Source organism: Rana temporaria, chromosome 1 (assembly GCF_905171775.1).
Source record: "Rana temporaria chromosome 1, aRanTem1.1, whole genome shotgun sequence".
Lineage (NCBI taxonomy): Eukaryota > Metazoa > Chordata > Amphibia > Anura > Ranidae > Rana > Rana temporaria.
In genome coordinates this window covers 190,973,455-190,986,021 of record NC_053489.1, presented here as the reverse complement: position 1 = coordinate 190,986,021, position 12,567 = coordinate 190,973,455, and the positions used below count along the sequence as shown (strand labels likewise).

Below are 12,567 nucleotides of genomic sequence, written 5' to 3'. Positions count from 1 at the left end.
CAGTGGACCCCAAACAATGCAACATGTTTATGTGCACCACCAAAGCACCCCTAAAATACACGCCTCTGGTTTTATCAATCTGTTACTTCATGGGGTTGGTGTCTGGTTCAGCACCACTCTACTCCTCAGGAGCGAGTCCTCGGACTAAGCATGAACATCCATTTAACATTTTATCGTATTTATTCTTTGGTTGTGGTTCATTTCTCTATTACAGATGAGATGTTCCTACGTACTGCAATAGTGTAGTAATGTAAAATGTAATGATTCTTGTAATATTTAAATTTCTTTGTAGCAATCATGATCTGACGCACAAAATTGCATCTTTTTTATTGTATTTTAAAATTAACCATAACCAGAAAATTTTAATGTGACTTGTACCAGACAAATTATAAGTAGGCACATATGATTTTGAAAGGGCTTTTTCTTGGCTCTTAACAAGGCTGGCCAGAAATGGGATACTATCCTCCCCAAACTGCCACATTGTAATTGGGTTTTCTGGGTGCTTTTTCACTAAACGTGTACCAGGAAGAAGCTGGTGATTCTTCAAAAAAAATAACTGACTAAATACATTTCTGCTGTCCCTTTTCACCTAAGATGCATTAAAAAAAAAAAATTGAATGCACCAACCAGATTTAGCGGGGCAATACATGGTCAATGATGGTGCAAATTGTAGGTCAAAGCTGCGTTTAGGAGCCAGTGAAGTAGGATGATACCGATGTTTGGTCACGAGGGGGGTGGCAAATTGGGCAAGAAATCCGCTCACAGAAGGCAGCTCTTTGGAGATATGACATATTCTCTGTACAGTAGAAACACAAGCTCTTAAGGGCTCGAAAGGATCACTCCCCGAAGAGGAGAACTTTTGATTCAAAAGGCACCCGCCACTTAGATGGAGAGGTTGGCTGGATGGTGCCACAGGAGACCCGAGCGTCCCACAACATGTGCACCATCCAGCCGACCTCTCCATCTAAGTGGCGGGTGCCTTTAAATCGCAAGACCTCCCCTGTGGGCTGTGATCCTTTCTACCCCCTGATACGAGCGCTGTATTTCTTCTTAAATGTAAGTTGCCAATTGTCTCAAATTTGTTTGGTTTTGTTAAGGCTTCAGATTTGGGGGGTATGGTTTCGGTGATGGTCTGAGAACGGTACACTTCTGCTACACACTGATGGTAGAAACGCCTAAAAGGCAGACTATGACGGAAAAACAGAACACCCATATCATGGCCCTTAACCCATTTGTGGATCTCTTTAAATTGCTACAATTGCCATAGGAAAAGAGTCGGAACCAGGGCTAAGATATATATATATATTTTTTTTTTTTTTTTGTATTCTTTCAAAATGAATCTGTAATGATGATTTTTTTTTTATGCATATTAAAATGTTGCTGGCTCCATCATGTGATCTTTTTGCGGTTATGAATATGCTCTTGTCGAACACCTATTAAAAATAAACAGTAATCATTTGTAAGTTTGATTTGATTAATACTGAATGTAAGGGTTTTAAAGTAATAGATTTGCTTAAGTCTCTTTTGCACAAAATAATATAAACTGAAAAATGTTTTTTTTTTTTTTTTTTTTATTGCTTGGATATTTATATAGAAATATACCTGTTACTTGTTTTACATTGTTTCTTGACTTTTTTGAGTAGTGGCCTTTTTTTATGTATTGTCAAAAAATGTAATAAAATAATGTATTGTCAAAAAATAAAATAATTTTCATTTGTAAGCATTTTGTCTTCTTGCACATTTGTTAAAATAACATGTGATGGCACAAGATTTCAAGTCGTGTGTGTGTGTGTGTGTGTGTGTGTCTGTGTGTTTTTTGTATTTTTTCAGCACCAGGGATGGTGGCTGCTCCTTCCTTTTTTTTTTTTCCTTGGAATCTTCAGTTCTCTTTATTGAACCCTTTCATTCATCTGCCCTCTATTCAAAGGGTGCCTTTTCATTACATGAAGCATTAGTGTACAGCTTTTATGAATGGAGAAGTTGGGCAGAAAGGGCGGACATAGGTGGCACTTTTGTGCCTGTGACAGGTCCAACAGCTAATAATAACCTTGCAACACCAGAATATCACAGCTGCGGGCATATTTTGGACGAGGGGGGCGCAGAGCACCAGCACAAGGGACACTTCTCACTTATTGCAAGTACCTGGTGATAAAAATAACTTGCGCTTTTTATTAAATCAAGTTTACTATTTGTTTGTTATTTTCCCCTTTTAACTTAATTAACCACTACCACTTGTAAACTTTACAAGCAACCAATGCCAACCTTTAAAACCCTGTGATACACATGGTGTTATACTCAAGCATCCAAGTCAATGTAGCATAGGTAAAATATTAAAGTGGTTCTAAATAATAATAATTACCTGAGACTCCTCTAGATCAAGCAATGTTGCACAAGAGTCTTGGTTGTCTGGGACTCCCATCCTTGTTGGCTGAGACAGCAGCAGGGTATCATTGGCTCCCGTTGCTGTCAAAGTCAGTGAGCCAATGAGGAGATAAGGGGGCAGGGCCTAGGCCGAGCTGCAGCTTCATGTCTGAATGGACACATGGAGCAGTGGCCCCCATAGCAAGCTGCTTGCTGAGGAAGAGGCCAGGAGCGCCACAGAGGGACCCGAGAAGAGGAGGATCTGGGCTGCTCTGTGCAAATTTTTACATAAGATATACATACATCACTTTAAACATTACTGTAAATGTACAGATAGAAATAAAAAACAAACCTGGGAAAATAAAAAACAAACCTGGGAAATAAAGATGCCAATTCTATATTTTTTATTTATTTTTTGGTCCAGCTTAGATTAATACAAGTATACATTTCCATACCTGTAGAACTGCTATAGTAGCTGAGATTTACTATAGTAATTGCTGCTGCTGCTACTACAAGGATTGCGGTGGCCTCCTTGATCCTGTGTCTCTTGAGACTGGCATTACCACACCACCTCAAGTTTTGCTGTATGAAAACACCTATATCTAATAAAACCTATAAAAATTCCAGGGCTGTGGAAACAGACAAGGGCCCCATCCATTAAGATGTGGCTTAACAGAGTAGAAAACCTGAACAGAATGGAGGACTTGGTGTGGACCTCAAGGCAGAAGCGGAGGGTTTACTTTGAAACGTGGGCGGAATGGAATAGATTCAGATATTCGGAGGAGGGGAAAGCCTTGATGGATGTGGACTGAGGGCGGGACGACTGCTGGGAGGTCCGTGGGGGTGGAGACAGGCAGGGGTTTTGTTTGCGTTTTTTTTTTTTTTTCTTTTCTATGTTTTGTTTTGTTTGGTTGGGTATGGGGGTTGGGTTAGGGATTTGGGGGGGTCAAGTAAAGTAAACAAGGAGACACAGGGGAAATGTCCCAACCATGGCGGGATTTTGGCTTCCTGCTATGAAGGGGACAAAACCGTAATGGGGTAACAAAGGTGTTATTAGGGTGAGAGCCCCGAACTCAGAGGATTGAGGGAGGGGAAGGAAACAGGGATAAGATAAAAAATATTCAAATATACTTTGTTTTCCCTTCCTCTGGCTATAAATGAAGAATGATATGATGGGGAAATGTCTTTGAAGTGTTCTTTTTTTCTTTTTTTTTTTCTCTCTGGGGAAATTAAATTGATATCCCTGTTATACGTGATTTGAGGGGGCTAATTCAGAGGAATATTCCTCGGGTTTGGTTTCTTTTTCCTTTTTTTTTTTTTTCTTTGGATTGTATCTGTGAATCTCTGTTTTCCTTGTCTAAAATCAAATAAAAGATGATTAAAGAGAAAACCTATAAAAAAAAATCTGCCTGCATTGAAAGGGTTAACTGTTTGTTTGGTCTAGGGGTCCAGAAAAAGCACTTGTACTTGCCTGAACCTATGCTTTAACAGTGGACTGTCCCTTAAAATCCTCACATCCAAAGCAGGGCTATCAACCCTGCATACATCTTGATTAGAGATGGGTTCTGGAGTGTTCAGGATCCTAGTCCCAACCAAGATGCCGACCCTGCACACCGCTAATCACAGGTAGTGAGACATTTCCCGATCTGTGCAGCTGCAGACCGTGAGATGTTGTGCAGTGTCGGCTTTCTGGTGGGATCAGGCAGGTGCGTTGGGACTAGGATCCCGAACATGCCCGAGCCCTATTTTAAGTCTTGATAAAGTCAAAGGAACTTTGCTTCCAAATTCCCTAGACAAAAAAAAGTGGTTAACCCCTTGCACTGAGAGTACCGCCGCACTGCACGGGAGAATTTTTAGGTTTCCTGAAGTTCATTTTTAAAGTCTTGGGATATAGGATAGCTAATAATTTGCCCACGGGCAGAATTTTGAGAGATATTTGCTGTGTGTGTATATCAGTCTGTCTGACAGTGGCCAGCCATAAGGCATTCGCTCTGTGCGTATGTCAGTATGTCCGACAGAGGCCAGCCATAGGGCTGGCCTCTGTCAGACATGCATGTGGAAAAACCAATGCCAATGGTATAGAGCGCTAATCGGAGTGTTCTGGCATCCTCCTGTCAGAACACAACAGCTCAGCGGGGAATGGTTGGTTACAGTGGCTCCGACCTGAGCTGACAGGCTTTTTTTTTTTTTTCTTCAACCTTCAACCCAAGGGGTTGTCTAGAGGCTATTCACACCGGTTTCTGAATGGTACTGGTAAAACATTCATTTACTTCACCCTTGCTAGTCTGCCTCCTTTTCATGGCTTATGATTCCTTTCCTATTGGCTGCCAGACCCATTTTACTGGTCAAGTGACAACGATAAAGCCTAACTCCAGCCAAAACAAAAGGGGGTTGTTTTTTGGATGGGATATGAAAGAGTTGGGGTCTCCAAGTATTTATTGTGGTATGTGTCTTTATTGTAACAATTACCACACAAACACTTCCTATCAGGACAGAGAGTAATAAGAAATATTTCCAATAATGAAAGAACAATTACACTCTTAGTATGATTAGCCCCCCCCCCCCCCCAATAAAAAAAAGCTGACAGAAATCAAGTCTTTTCATCTCCATACAAAACTTAAAAAAAAAAACACCCCTTTTGATTGAAGTCGGGCTTACTTTTCCAATAAACAGGTGATGTATTATGGATGCAGCACTCTGGCAAGGTTGTCGATGTACGTTTGGACAATTTTGGAGGGTCAAATGAGGATATCCTGTTTTTGGTAGCTATCCTTACATCCCCCCTCTGCATAAATGCAATATTTGTGGGTAAAGAATATTTTTTCTGACCTTTTTCCTCAGAGCAAATACTCAATTTGTGATTTATCATGATTCATTTCCTATGTCTTGGCCTTATTCCATGTACAAGCCGATATGAAAGTTTTATGAAGATTAATTCTGCACTTCAATTTCAAGCAAAAAGACACATTTTGTTGTGCTAAGCTTTTGCTTAATCTCTTTCCAGTTCCTAAACTGCACACCAGTGATTCAAGAAAATTGGGAACAATCAAATCCCTTCCTGTGTAAGCAGTTAAAGTAATTGCTAGAGCACCTGAACTTAGTGCTCTAGAAGACGACATATGCTTCTTCATTACTGTAGATTGAACTCTTTAACTTATTTTTTTTTTTTTTTTTTTTTTTAATAGTTAAATCAACTTATTAAGCAAAATAATGAGAAAGTAAAGGAGGAACTATCCCAAAAATGACTACGTAAAAGGAAACCTAGAAAAGTGACGGCAATTCATAGTCTGCCTGTTATCTTTCTTTCTTTCTTTCTTTCTTTCTTTCTTTCTTTCTTTCTTTCTTTCTTTCTTTCTTTCTTTCTTTCTTTCTTTCTTTCTTTCTTTCTTTCTTTCTTTCTTTCTTTCTTTCTTTCTTTCTTTCTTTCTTTCTTTCTTTCTTTCTTTCTTTCTTTCTTTCTTTCTTTCTTTCTTTCTTTCTTTCTTTCTTTCTTTCTTTCTTTCTTTCTTTCTTTCTTTCTTTCTTTCTTGCCATTTGCTGTTGACTGGCTCACTACCACTGCTGGAAGTTTATTCCAAGCATCAACTACCTTTTTCAGTAAAATAATATTTTCTAAGATTTAGTTTTGAACTTTCCTCCAGTTGGTTTGAGGTCATGTCCCAGTTTTTTTGGTTTCATATTGAAAATACTGCCCTCCGGAACCTTATTTACCCCCCCTTGATGTATTTAAAGGTTTATGTCATGTCTCTCCGTTGCCTTCTTTCCTCCAGACTGTACATATTCCTGAAGTCTTTTGATATGTTTTTTTCCCTTGGACCCTTCACCATTTTTGTCACCTGACTTGTTCTATCTTATCTATCTTTTTGTAAATGAGGTCTACAGAGCTGCACAGTATTGTAAATGATGTCTCACCAAAGATCTACAGTTCTCACAAGTTTACATACCCTGGCAGAATTTGATTTATTGGCCATTTTTTCAGAAAAAAAAATGAATGATAACACAGACTTTTCTTTCATGCATGGTTAGTGTTTGGCTGAAGCAATTTATTATCAATAAATTGTGTTTACTCTTTTTAAATCATAATCACAACAAAAACTACCCAAATGATCCTGATCAAAAGTTTACATACCCCAGTTCTTAATACTGTGTATTGCCCCCTTTAACATCAATGACAGCTTGAAGTCTTTTGTGGTATTTGTGGATGAGAACTCTATCTTCTCAGATGGTAAAGCTGCCCATTCCTCTTGGCAAAAAGCCTCCATTTCCTCTAAATTCTTGGGCTGTCTTGCATGAACTGCACGTTGTGAGATCTCCCCAGAGTGGCTCAATGATATTGAGGTCAGGAGACTGAGATGACCACTCGAGAAACTTCACTTTATTGTGCTGTAGCCAATGATAGGTCAACTTGGCCTTGTTTTGGATAATTTTCTTGTTGGAATGTCCAAGTACGTCCCATGCGCAACTTCCTGGCTGATGAATGCAAATGTTCCTTCAGTATTTTTTGATAGCATACTGCATTCATCTTGCCATCAATTTTGACCAAATTTCCTGTGCCTTATGTAGCTCACACATCCCCAAAACATCAGAGATCCACCTCCATGTTTCCCAGTAGGAATGGTGGGCCAGATTCACAAAAGAGATACGACGGCGTATCTCCTGATACGCCGTCGTATCTCTGTGATCCGCCCGTCCTAACTATGCGGCTGATTCATAGAATCAGTTACGCATAGATAGCCCTAAGATCCGACAGGTGTAATTGAATTACACCGTCGGATCTTAGGATGCAATTCTAGGCCGGCCGCTAGGTGGCGATTCCATAGCGGTCGGCGTAGAATATGCAAATGACTAGTTTTGGCGATTCACGAACGTCCGCGTTACCCGTCGCTCTAACTTTACGTCGTTTCCGTCGAGATACGCCGCGTAAAACTAGGGCTGCCCTCTAGATCGACTAACCAATGTTAAGTATGGCCGTCGTTCCCGCGTCGAAATTTAAAAAATCACGTAGTTTGCGTAAGTCGTCAGTGAATGGCGCTGGACGCCATTTACGTTAACGTCTAAACAAATGACGTCCGTGTGACGTCATTTAGCGCAATGCATGTCGGGTAATTTTCCCGACGGAGCATGCGCAGTACGTTCGGCGCGGGAACGTGCCTAATTTAAATGGTGCCCGCCCCATTTGAATTAGGCGGGCTTGCGCCGAGCGGATTTACGTTACACCGCCGCAAGTTTACAGGTAAGAGCTTTGTGAATCAGGCACTTAACGCTGTAAACTTGCGGCGGTGTAACGTAAATCAGATATGTTATGCTGCCGTGGAGCAACGTAAATGTACCTGAATCTGGCCCGGTGTACCTTTCTTCATAGGCCTTGTTGATTCCTCTCCAAATGTAGCATTTATGGTTGTAGCCAAAAAGCTCAATTTTGGTCTTGTCACTCCAAAGACTGAAGGTTTGAGGCTTGTCTCTGTGCTGTTTGGTGTATTGTAAGCAGAATACTTTGTGGCATTTGCGCAGTAATGGCTTTCTTCTGGCGACTCGACCATGCAGCCCATCTGTCTTCAAGGGCCTCCTTAGTGTGCATTTTGAAACAGCCATACCACATGTTTTCAGAGAGTCCTGTATTGCAACTGAAGGTGTGTTTTTTTTTTTTTTTTTTTAATCCCGAAAAAAAATTCTGCCAATTGTTGCCAACATCTTAGTTGGTCTACCTGGCTGTGGGTTGGTTTCAACAGAACCCCTAATTTTCCACTTCTTGATTAGAGTTTGAACACTGCTGATTGCCATTCTCAATTCCTTGGATATCTTTTTTTATATCCCTTTCCTTTTTTTATACAATTCTTTTGCTTTCCCCATGACTCAGAATCCAGAAACGTTGGTGCAGCACTGGATGAATGATGCAAGGATCTGTCAGGAGTCCAGAAACTCATTGAATATATATATATATATATATATATATATATACACACACACACATACAGTTTTGTTCAAAATTATTCAACCCCCCCCCAATGCTGTAAAGGGTTTTAGGGAATTTAGTGTACATTTGTAATTGTATTCAGAATGAAATCCTACAAGGACTTCTTAAAGAACCATATGCAACTAAAATTACATCAATTGGTTTTGTAATACAGTAGTAAATGTTTATTTTGTGAATTCTTCATTTACACAATTATTCAACCCCTTAAAGACTACCACTCTGAAGAACAGAGGTTCATTGAAGTGTTTTCAATCAGGTATTGAAAACACCTGTGGATGTCAGGGAGCAGCAATAAAGCCTAATAAGCACCAATTAGGCAGCTTTAAAATGACTGTGATACTCAGCTCCTTCTAGACATTTACTAGTGTGGTTATAAACATGGTGAAGTCAAGAGAATGGTCCAGGAAGACAAGAGAAGAGGTGATTACTCTTCACAGGAAGGGCAATGGCTATAAGAAGATTGCAAAGATGTTAAACATACCAAGAGACACCATAGGAAGCATCATTCGCAAATTCAAGGCAAAGGGCACTGTTGAAACGCTACCTGGTCGTGGCAGAAAGAAGATGCTGACTTTGACTGCTGTGCGCTACCTGAAGCGTAGAGTGGAGAAAAGTCCCTGTGTGACTGCTGAGGAACTGAGAAAAGATTTGTCAGATGTGGGTACTGAAGTTTCTGCTCAGACAATACGGCGCACACTGCGTAATGAAGGCCTCCATGCCAGAACTCCCAGGCGCACCCCCTTGCTGTCTCCAAAGAATAAGAAGAGTCGACTGCAGTATGCCAAAAGTCATGTGGACAAACCACAGAAGTTTTGGGATTGTGTTCTGTGTACTGATGAAACAAAATTAGAACTGTTTGGGCCCATGGATCAACGCTATGTTTGGAGGAGGAAGAACAAGGCCTATGATGAAAAGAACACCTTGCCTACTGTGAAGCATGGCGGGGGGTCAATCATGCTTTGGGGCTGTTTTGCTTCTGCAGGTACAGGGAAGCTTCAGCGTGTGCAAGGTACCATGAATTCTCTTCAGTACCAGGAGATATTGGATGACAATGTGATGCAGTCCGTCACAAACCTGAGGCTTGGGAGACGTTGGACCTTTCAACAGGACAATGATCCCAAGGATACCTCCAAGTCCACTAGAGCATGGTTGCAGATTAAAGGCTGGAACATTTTGGAGTGGCCATCGCAGTCACCAGACTTAAATCCGATTGAGAACCTCTGGTGGGACTTAAAGAAAGCAGTTGCAGTGCACAAGCCTAAGAATGTGACTGAACTGGAGGCTTTTGCCCATGACGAATGGGCGAAGATACCCGTAGATCGCTGCAAGACACTTGTGTCAAGCTATGCTTCACGTTTAAAAGCGGTTATAACTGTAAAAGGATGTTGTACTAAGTACTAAGATTGAATGTCAACTGGGGGTTGAATACAACTAATAATGATGTGAGCACAGAAAAGACATTTGTGGTTATTTCATTATAAATGTTATGTTATATTTGTCTGACCTACACGTGCCTCTTTGATTTAATTGTAAGCAGGATGACTAAATGATCAAAATCAATGTCAAACTGGCCAAAACAATCAATTTCAGTGGGGGTTGAATAATTTTGAATACAACTGTACACACACACACACTACAAGCAAACAGATCACAAGTGAGTATGGATCTTTACTAGCCAATCAAACCCCTTTGTGTCAACTTGTGTGCATGTTGTCTGCCCAAAATGTAAACTTTTGATCAGGGTCATTTGGGTAGTTTCTGTTGTCATTATGATTTAAAAAGAATAGCCAAAGTTGATTGATAATAAATGGTTTCAGCCAAACACTAGCCATGAGTGAAAGAAAAGTTTTTTTATTCATATTCTCTGAAATATGGCCAAGAAATCATAAATTTTGCCAGGATATTTAAACCTATGAGCACAACTGTATATAGGGGACTCCGGACCTTCTATATCAGGCTTTCTCAAACTTTTCAACACAGAGGAACCATGGTAATGCATTCCCAGTCTCGGGAAACCTAGTTCTAGCTGCAAAGGGTTGGCCAACTCAATATTGAACCCTACAGACTAAGACTGGAATGCCGTTAAAGTTCATGTGCGCGTAAAGGCAGGTGTACCAATACTTTTGGTAATATAGTGTATATTTCATGTAAGCATCCCATCCAATGGGTCAGATGAGGTTTGCAACATTAAATTGGGTCCTAATGGGTTCTGAGCTGCAATATATTGCATCTATAGCATTAAAGAACTCATTGGTTTTCAAAAAAGTTTCATTTTACAGCAAGTGGTTAACTATCCAAATCACATTAGTCTAACTTTTATAACTGCTCAGTTTCTTTCTTGTAAGGTTTGACAATATTATTTGCAGTAATCTGCTTATATTAGACATTAAACTATAGTTCTTGATACTTTTAAAGTGTAAGTAAACTCCCCCATTATTTTCAGACAAGGAAGCTGCCATCTTTTCCTCTGTTTAATCTACAACTGCCATGATGCTGCACATGTGATCAGTTATGACACCAGTCATTGGATGGTTTGACAGTTTGAGAGCACAACCAATGGGACTGTTACATTTTCCAGCATGTGCCGGAAATGAAACTGTTTTATGGATGGGTTTACTTCTGCCTTAAGCATTGAAGGAGTATATTAGGAATACAACCCTTTGCTGATTGCATCCTTTGTGGAGATTCACCCTTCTCTCCCTGTGCGGATGACGGGTTTCACAGATGCACATAGGTCCGGATTCACAAAGGATTTACGACGGCGTATCTCCAGATACACCGTCGTAAGTCTGAATGTGAGGCATCGTATCTCTGCGCCTGATTCAAAGAATCAGATACGCCTCACTGTTGCCAAGATACGAGCAGCGTAAGTCTCCTACGCCATCGTATCTTGGGGTGCATATTTACGCGCTTCCGTATAGAGGCGCTTCCGTATATTTCCGCTTCGAATATGCAAATGAGCTAGATACGCTGATTCACGAACGTAGTTGCGCCCGGCGTAATAAAATACGCTGTTTACGTAAGGTGTACAACCGGCGTAACTTTACCCCTCATAAAGCAGGGGTAAGTCATGTTAAGGTATGGACGTCGGAACAGCGTCGTATTTTACGTCGTTAGTGTAAGTCGTACGTGAATGGGGATGGGCGTAGGTTACGTTCACGTCGACTAAGCATTGAGCCGGCGTAATTTACGGAGAAAATTTGGCTTGGCGAACTTGGCGCATCTGCCGTTCGTTAGGCGCGTCATTTACGTGGGGTCATGATTCATTTCCATACAACACACCCCCTACCAGCCTACTTTGAATTACGCGGGCTTACGCCGGCCCATTTACGCTACGCCATTGCAACTTACGGAGCAAGTGCTTTGTGAATACTGCACTTGCCTGTCTAAGTTGCGGCGGCGTAGCGTAAATAGGATACGCTACGCCCAACTAAAGATACGCCATTGTATCTGAATCTGGCCCATAGTGAGGGAAAAATCTGGCAAACAAGGAAACAAAAAGGCAATACAAAACTGAAAGAGGTTCTAACCCTTCTGTTCTCTACCCAAAACGAATAAGTGTTTTAGCTGGAGTTTAAATTTGAACTGGAGCTTGTAGAAAGCTTTTTTCAGTGGTTCATTCTCCGATACGAGAGAGGTATGAATTCTCTGGTGCTTTATTGTACCATTTCCATCATACAAAGGATTTGTAATGGAAGACACAGTCTAAAAGATCAACCTCTATTTCTTCCAGATTCACCTGTGATTTAGCAGGCAGAATGGCATACCTAAGGACAGTTATGTGATCCAATGGCTTAGTACAGCAAATATTTCATATTAAGAGCTCAATTTCCTTGGCTTGTACAAAGAAACTTGGCTAGTACGTTTTTCTTGCCATGTTTTAAATGACAAAAAAGGTCAAACATTAATGGCACAAATCAGAAGAGCCTGTTTTTTTTTCAATAATATTGCTTTATATCTCCATCATTAGGGACTTGCTGTTATACTATTTGCAGTTTTGCCAAGGAAAAGACCATGAATCTTAAACAGACATATGGTTTATTGGGGAATATAACTTTAGCCATTATCTTTTGGAAACTATAGCAGGAGTAAATCCTTGTATTTAGTTTATAGCCCGCAGTCATTACTTCCCTCATTGACCAAATATTTAAAGTGTCTGAAATATTTAAACCCAGTTTAATCATTTTAAAATTGCGGTGTATATCACCAAGGAACTTCACATTTAAAATAAA

General features: G+C 40.4%; 1 protein-coding gene across 1 annotated transcript in view; it reads left to right on the top strand.

The window, feature by feature from the left end:
• SLC15A4 (solute carrier family 15 member 4) overlaps positions 1–613 on the top strand; it is a 65,291-nt gene extending 64,678 nt beyond the window's left edge. The window contains exon 10 of the mRNA XM_040354254.1: positions 1–613. This exon is cut by the window's left edge and continues 2,616 nt beyond it. The gene's annotated coding sequence lies outside the window, so the exon portion shown is untranslated.
• The last annotated feature ends 11,954 nt before the right edge of the window (positions 614–12,567 follow it).